Source organism: Nelumbo lutea, chromosome 1 (genome assembly GCF_056320005.1).
Source record: "Nelumbo lutea isolate HS-2025 chromosome 1, American lotus-T2T, whole genome shotgun sequence".
Taxonomy (NCBI): Eukaryota; Viridiplantae; Streptophyta; class Magnoliopsida; order Proteales; family Nelumbonaceae; genus Nelumbo; species Nelumbo lutea.
Window position 1 is genome coordinate 67,386,330 of NC_142684.1, and position 6,479 is coordinate 67,392,808.

The 6,479-nt window shown below is 37.5% G+C and overlaps 1 pseudogene across 1 annotated transcript; it reads right to left on the bottom strand.

Annotated features, from left to right (window-relative positions):
- Window positions 1-4,645: 4,645 nt before the first annotated feature.
- Window positions 4,646-6,269, bottom strand: LOC148875057 (fasciclin-like arabinogalactan protein 2 pseudogene; annotated as a pseudogene). The gene has a single exon (XR_016105115.1). The product of XR_016105115.1 is annotated as a fasciclin-like arabinogalactan protein 2 pseudogene (transcript).
- Between the last annotated feature and the right edge of the window lie 210 nt (window positions 6,270-6,479).

Here is a 6,479-nt window from a genome sequence, read left to right on the forward strand (position 1 = left end):
CCCCTATGCTTTAGCCATAAGGAGCATCATGTATGCTATGTTGTGCACACGACCAGACATTCCTTAAGCCATTAGTGTTGTAAATAGATACCGATCTAACACAGGACAAGAGCATTGAACTATTGTGAAAAACATACTAAAGTACGTATGGAGGACCAAAGACTATTGTCTTATTTTTTATGGAAGTTCACTACAGATGGTCGTGTATATAGATATCTGAATACATTTGGGGTCCTGTGTAGTGAATTAGAAAACTAGTCCATGATCAAGGCCAAGCACATCGCTAAAGTGAGGCTACCAAATAGCACTATGGATGAAGAAATTCATCTGGTAATTTGGAGTTGTACCACATCACCCATTCCATTGTTGTTTGACACAGCATTGGTTCTACGGGAGATTGTTAGTAGAGGAGGCATCTAGATTCAGAATGTAGCATTAACGGAAAATGTGATAGACCCGTTGACTAAGCTGTTGACATAGAAAGTGTTTGCGAAACACGTAGATAGTATGGCACTAAGGCTTATACCCGATTGGATCTAAGTGCAAGTGAGAGTTGTTAGATAGTGTATGCCCTTAGCTCCAATCAAATTAATGTACATATATATTTATTATAAATAAATAAAAGTACATTATTATTTCATGTTAATATTGGTATATTTTTGTGTATTTACCCCTTAAACTGGACACTTATGAGACTCGTGTTAGTTTAGAATATTCTCAACCGTTGGATAGACTTGGGGAGTCTATCCTACTAAGGTTGACACTAATGTGCTACCAAAGAAGTTGGGGTAGCTTGTTTCAACAAACAGGGTTAGACCCAAAGCACATGCATTGTGTGTTTGGATGAAACATTGAACCTAAATCATTTTCTAGTTATGCCCTGGACCATGGAGATTGATGGGCAAAATTGAAAAGTTATACATAACCTCGGACTTAATTATGGTACTACACTAGGTGCTGGATTGAGTTGTCTTTGATATGCCAATCAATGAGATCCATCAAGGTTCAAAACTTAGATATGTTGGGGGTAGTCTGAGAATTCACTTGATTGGGTGATCATAGTGATAGGATCAGTCCATTTGTTGGAGAAAGTGAATGATAGGGTGTACACTCTCTAATGGAAACTTAAACTATCGGCAATGAATTTAAAATGTGTTTGAAATTTGATTTTGCAAAATATTATATATATATATTAATGTTTTTTAAAAAATATTTGTAGAAGGTTTTAATTGTCGGGATCCATCCGAGCAAAAAGTGTCACACTGTACCTTGCGAACAGGGGAGATGTCCTACCTTGTCAGACAGTGTTGTGATCATTATGAGCCAAGAGATTAAGTGTAAGAGACCATTATAGGGTTGATTACCTGATGGGCTTTATCTTACTTAAGTCCATTATCCTTGGGTCTTCATAGGATAGTTGAATTCAATGATCACTTAACTGTAAATGTTTGGCTCATATTGAGCCCATAATGATGTGCTCAAGGATTCATTGCATTAAGCAGTGATTCGCCAAGCCTTTTCACAGAGGTTGGGCCAAATCCATGTAGACTTATGTGAGGTCATTGTGGGGTCCCACACCATATAAATCAAGCCTAAGTTGGCCATGCAACATCCTAGGCCGTGAGCCTTAGAAGTAAATGGGCCTAAGGCCCATAATTAATAAGATTAAGTAAGTTGTCACATGACAACTTGCTCTGGGTCGAATTTGGATTTGGAAATGGGTATAGATCACCCATCCTCTTAAGAGGATAAGGCTTATCTCTTAATAGAGTCCAGATCCAAATTAGATTTTGATAATCTCTTAATTTGATTAAGAGAGTGTTCCATAAGGAGATAAAAGAAGAAGAAGAGGCGAACCGGATTAGAACACTACTCTCTCTTGTTCTCTCTTCTTCTATTTTGTCTTCCAAGAAACCCTATCACGACCTAGGCTTTCAAGAACTGACTTAGATTTGTTTTCTTCTTTGTTTTTGCAAGAAAACCTCAAAAGAAAATCAGGTTCACTTACCTCATTCGATTTAAGCAAGTTGGATCACAGTTTACTGAAAACAATGTTGCTGAACCGGTTTCACCTACACATTGCGCCATCTTCAATAGAGGCGTGAACTTCCACCTTAAGATCTGTATCTATAGAATTTATATGAGGTATATATCACCCTCTTTGTTTGGTTTGAGATCTAATCTGATTCAATGTAAGATCAATCTGGAAAATTCAATTTTCAAATTCACCAAGAAATCGGTTCCCGTAAGGGTTAGAAAAAATTTTGAAATTTTGCACAGCCATCTAGTATGGTTTGGCCATCCATATGATGGATTCTAAACCTTTCCAGCAATGATTATAATCCTCTATAATGTCTTTCTAAACAAGAAGAAAAGAGAGTTTGGCAGCTTATTGTTATGTTTTTCCTCCTTTCTCCCTTTTCATCTGCTCGGATCTTTTGTTTTAATTCTCTCTTTCTCTCAAAGTAAAAGCATTGAAGCTGTCACAATGTTGGGAATCGATGGTTTCCTGTGGTTTAACTGAGGTTAAGCTTGTATGATGGATGGCGGTTCTTGAGGTGAGAAAAAGATAGAATATTCTTTCCAATTTCTTTTACTACTTTCTCTTTCACTGGTTGATTTGAGTTGTTGGTAGCTTTAAAGGCGTTCCAGAGAGATGAATCTCTCTTTCTCTTTCTTTTTCTGTCTTTTAAGCATTTTCCTCAAGAAAACTGAATTCATAATAGAAGTATGTGATTCTTCTTTGATTGTTTAATCTCTCTAGGTTTGTGTTTACTTATTTAATTATGATAATGCTTGTGGGTTTTTTAATTATTGATGATGAACAATTATGGATTGGAACTAGTTTTTGTTTTATTACAAGTGGGAACTTTGTTTGTCCTTGTTTCACTTCTTTCCTTCTTCAATAGTTAGGGAAGTTTGGTTTTCCTATAAACTGCAGCTTGAAGTCTCTATTTTGTTTCGTAAACAAAACTACAGATTTTCTATAAAGTTTTTTTCTTCATAACAGCTATCTATTATCCAAGAAAAACTTTTGCTCCACCGTTACTGTTATAAGAATCACTATTGATATTGTAGAAGGGTTGAAGTTCATGAACGATAATGGTGTCACATACAGATACAGACGATCCTATTGGATAAGTACGGGCAATTTTGGTATTTGAAATATTTTAATGACGCCCTAACGATTAATCAGGGGCAATTTCATAAATTTATCGGTTTTCTGTCTAGATTTGTGATAGAAGAGAGGTTTTTGTCAAATTCTAGGGAGATTTTTGTTAAAGTAAAACTATAAGAGAGATTTTTATGATTGTCAGAAAGTTCAGGGGAGGTTTTTGTATTTTATCCTTTTCCTAAAAGTGAATGTTGTTCATGTTAGGGAAATTGTCAAAAACTCACCATGAGTTTTCAACATTTCTATTACTCACTACAACTTTTCAACATGTCTAAAACTCACTGTCACTAACTTGATGTTAAAGAGACTAACGGTTGTTAATATATTACTATTTTAACCTTCATAGAAAAATATAAAATATATACATACATAAAATATAAACATATATTTTAATATTTAGATATGAAAAAAAGGAAAAAGTTCAAAAAATATTTTCAAATATAAAATACATAAAAACACAGAAATTGCAAAAATATAAAAAAAATTATAGAAATTGCACACAAAATAAAAAATTATTTTCAAATTATAGAAACTATAGAAATTGAAAAACAAAATCAGAAAATAAAATTTGTAGAAAAACACAGTACTTGCAAATAAATAACAAAAAATACAGGAAATCTTATAGATTGTAGAAAATAGAAAAATGTAAAAAACAGAACTTATAAAAAATTAGAAATTATAAAAAACACTAAAATGTAAAAAATGAAAATTAAAAAATGAAAAAGACCCTTTTCCTCTAACTCGCCTTTCAAGGGTGATTTAGTCACAAAAATTGTTATATATACTGTCATGGACACCTCTGTTAATAAACACTAATGGTACACAAAAGATGAATTTTAGAAAATAAAAACTTAATGAGATGGCGAGTTTTAAATATTTTGAAAAGTTATGATGAATTTAAAAGAAATACTGAAAACTCATCAGTTTTAAACAAATTCTCTTCATGTTAATATGCAAATGCGGGATTTTGTACACTTGGATAAATCAAAATGATCTTTTTTTTTTCGAGTTTGGACAAATGAATCGGTCAGGTGTACAAGTCTTCAACATGTTTAAACAACCAACTGCCTTCAGCATAATTTCTATTAAACGTTCAACCTCCACGTAATAGTTAATACCACAATAAGCAAATCAATGAACCGGTGATAGGATCTTTGGATTCTTGATTGATTGACTAACAGACAAAGAACGGAGGGAGTGATCAATTGAGCCTTTTTTTTTATATTATTTTAATTGTTTCTTCGGATACAATCACAACCACCGTACTGGAGATGTCTAAAATTAAAAACTATAATAAATAATTTAATACTCTTCAGGTTGAAATTGGGCCAAGAAATCGGAGTCTCAGAGCAGAAGTTACTCGAAAGCCGACACAATCCTCAGGAGTAGGAACCCTGCCCCTGCCGGCTAATCCGGTTTAATTCATCCACTCCCGTCCATCACGCCTTCACAAACTCAAGAGAAATAGAATTAAAGAACAAACTTATAAGATTTTTATGACATAATTTTATTATTCACATTCGTAGAAGTTTTTTGTTTTTTCAAGAAAGAGGAAGAAGAAAAAAATCCACCAAACACTAAATCATAAATACAAACAATGGTAAATGTAAAAAACGACCCCATGGTACAGGTGTCGCTTATTTCTAAAGGGGAAGAAAAAAAAAAGTTCAGAGGCACAAAAATTACACACTCAAATCAACCCTACACCTGTTATCGAAAAAAAAAGAAAAAAAGAAAGAAATAAAAAACCTAGATCAACAAAGTCAGTAGCAACACACCCAAAACCGCTACAGTCCATCTCGCACCGTTAAATCTAACACCGCCGTTGTCGTCAGCCACCGTTTGATCAGCCGGTTCACCATCCGGGGACATGGACTCTGGTACCTGTGGCGGTGGTGGTGCATGCTTCGTCGGTGCCTTGGGAGACTTAGCAACCTTAGGCGCCGGTGCTGGAGCCGGCGTTGGCGTTGGCGAAGCCTTGACTAACTCCTTCGGTACCAACACTTTGTCGATCGTGTATATCGCCACAGGCTGCTTGTCCAGCAACGTCCCTGTTATCTTGGCCGTCACGATCTTCGTCTCCAATGTCACCAACTCGCCGTCGTTCTGAATTGTGAAATCATAATTATTGGCACCGTCCGTCGCTAACGTGTTCACAACTCCGTTATTCGACTTCAGCATTGGCATGGAATAGTAAACTGGAATTCCGTGATACAGCAGCAACGAATTCTTCCCATCCGCCGTTAGGTTCTTGTATTTGGGCATGAAATCTTTAAACGCCTGGTCAGTGGGGCAGAACACCGTTAACCCTCCTACAATGTTGTCGTCAAACGTTTGCTCAGCTCCGGAAGCCACTAGCGTATTTGCGAAAACCTTACAACCTTGCTTTGACATTAGAGATGTGAGGTTTAACTGGCTGGGGCCTGGAGTGGGGGCTTCAGCTTCAGCGGATGCCATGATCTTGCTGATCTGGATGACGGAGATGTTGTATGGGATCTCCTCTACAGATTTGACGAAGGTGGCGTCTAGGTTGCCGTGGTTAGATTCGGCGCCAAAGCCGACCTTACCGCCTTTGAGATCGGTAATGTTGACGAAACCAGAAGAGCCCGGGGCGGAGCCAGTGGCTTGGAACATGGTGGCAGTCAAGGCCGTACCGTTTGTAATTTGATGCAACTTCTGTGCACCAAAATAATCGAGGAAAACGTGAAGGGATAGGACGTTTTTGATGGTGTAGATGGAGAGCTGCTTGGAGAGGAGGTCTGACATGCCGCCATTGTCGACTGTGCAGACCGTGATGGTCTCGCGTTGGTTGATCTCTACGGCGAGGTGTGTGAGAGTTAGAAATTGGTTGAAGATCGAGAAATCGGGGTTCTTTTCTAGGATGCTCGTGATATTGTGTGCATCGGTGACCCCGGCTAAAAGCAGGAGGAGAGAGAGAACTATTGTTTCGGTGGCCGCCGGGAAGAGCTGCATTATTTGAGCGAAGAAGAAGAAGAAGAAAGCTGGCTGGGGGATGATGGGGGAGTGTAGGACTTGGACTTAAAAAGTTGAGTGGAACGGAGAGACAAGACTTGGTAGTAATGAGCGAGTAAGTTGTGGAGATCTGGAGTAGGTAACTGGAGAAATGTCCAACAAATTAGAGAGAATTACGAGTAAGGCCACTTCGTTGGTATTGTGGCGTTCGACACGGCCCACGGTGAAAGCTGCATGCCAATTGCCAAATAAAGTTCCATACTTCTTATTACAGAAGTTTTATAGCAAGACAGCCTTAGAGGGAATTTGACCTCGTGGTGGGGCCATGGGA